This window comes from Chelonoidis abingdonii, chromosome 2 (genome assembly GCF_003597395.2).
Source record: "Chelonoidis abingdonii isolate Lonesome George chromosome 2, CheloAbing_2.0, whole genome shotgun sequence".
In the NCBI taxonomy this organism is placed as follows: domain Eukaryota; kingdom Metazoa; phylum Chordata; order Testudines; family Testudinidae; genus Chelonoidis; species Chelonoidis abingdonii.
The window spans coordinates 220,627,202-220,629,286 of NC_133770.1; positions in this window are offsets into that span (position 1 = coordinate 220,627,202).

Consider the following 2,085-nt stretch of genomic DNA (forward strand, 5'->3'; position numbering starts at 1 on the left):
GTCCCTCCCTCTCCACTCCCCTCCTCCAAGGACACTAGGGGAGTGATTAAGAACTGGTTCAGAGGCAAGCAATATCGCCCTGAACCTACCCCAGAGAAGAGAAAGCGCGAGACCCAGAGAACAGTACCGGCAATTTGCCACAGTATTAAAATATTGGAATGGGGGAAATAAAAATTATCCACCTCCATGTGCCATGCATTCTCGCAAGCATTCATGTATCTGAGATCTGATTTGAGCCCACACTGTTCTGGTGCTACTATGGCTCTGTATCAGCAAAGCAAATTTTTCAAGTTGGGAGCCCTTCAGCTGTCCATTGCTGATCTCTCATGTACATTCAACATGCATCATTATGTCAGATGTACAGAACTGCACAGAAGGTGATTATAAGCAATCACTGCATGTCTGTAGAAAGCCCTCATAAGAGTGATTTTCCTGGACACATTTTGTATCTACCAAAACAAGTATGTATATAAAATATTTTAACTTTGAAATGACAAATATTAATTGAAAATAATGAGTGATATAGTTTGTAGTTGAAAGAAACAACACTTATTAAATCAAATCCAATCATATAAACAAGAAAAAGCTTGAGTTCTCACAAGTAGACAATGGCAGGTAAAAAAAATACTAAAAATGAGGGTCAGTTTTCATCAGAAATATGGAGAGACAGAATTACTCGGTGTAAATTGATTTTGGTTAGTTCATTATTATTTGTAAGGTTTTGTTATTCATAATTATTCAGACATCAGTATTATTTATACTCATCCAAAGCTGCATACTAGAAATGCTGTTTTGTAATTTGCTATTTGTTGTTCACCATTCATTATTCTCTAGTTTTAAAAGTTTTAATAATCCAATCAGAGAGAAGAAACAGTGCCATGTGACCAGTTACATACCATAAAGAAAGAATAGCAAATATTCAAAGGGAACAGTTCTTGAACAATCATAAGCTAAAAAATGTTTGTTTTAAGTGTTTCACAAATACATCTAAAAATCAAATGTATTTGTAGAAATCAGGACTGGCTCAATAAACAATTTGCAAGCAGAAAAAAGGCTACATTTGCCATGATTATTTTTTGCAATTAACAATTTGACTGGCCTTAATAGTTTGTTCATAAAGAAGTGAGATACTGAAGACAAGTTTCATAATTATGGCAGGCAAGAAGTTAGATGCCAACTCTTCCATTTTATAGTTTAATTCTCTGAAGGTTTATTCAGTAGGATTTTATGGGAACACACATCTCACAATGAGCAAATTCTCCCACATGTAAACATTCTAAGGACTTAGCTGACCACTTCCGGAAAACTTGATGTTTCACTTTTAGTCTGGGTCAAATGAAAGTTATGTGCATTAAACTGTCAGTTCAAGCAAAACAATTCCAACCCTCACCTCCTGTAACTTTCTTGAAGTGTCACCTTCATGGCTGTCTGTTTTAAAGCTTAAGACTGTGTGCTTGGGAGGAAAAAAACGGCTCAGAGCTTGCAAAAAAAGAATGTAGGACTCTCTCTGCAATGGTGTTTTTTGGAGAGCTGTCAGCTGCCTTTCAGAACTGAGAGAGTTTGGAAAAACTTGGCTGATGTGAACGTTTACTTTTTTCTTATTTTAAAAACCTTGCCAGTCTTATGGGCCCTGGAAAAATCTAACTGAAGTAAATGGGGAAAATTGTCTAGTTGATAAAAAGAAGAAATGTACCATTTGATTGCTGCACAGCAGACCATTTATGGTCAGCTGTAAAACACCTGGCATGCTGCTGAGTGTTCAAAATATGTCCTAATATTCCACTGGACTATCAGTCAATGTGGGTAGGAGGAGGACCAGCCACAAAAAAATTAAACACCTATAGGTGATGGTCTCATTTTGGGTTCTCATAATTCATCTCTGCCTCCTCTCTAGCCCAGCTGATTTCACATTTGGTAGAAAGAGCCCAATCCTGTGCTGAGCTAGACTCAATAAAATCCAATTGGACTCAATGAGGTTGATGATGTTTGGCAGCATAGAATTTGGGCCAGTGTTTCTACTATCCCAGTATGTCAGGTGTGCTTAAGAATGGCCTAGATGAGTATCAGTATGTTTGCAAACTTTAT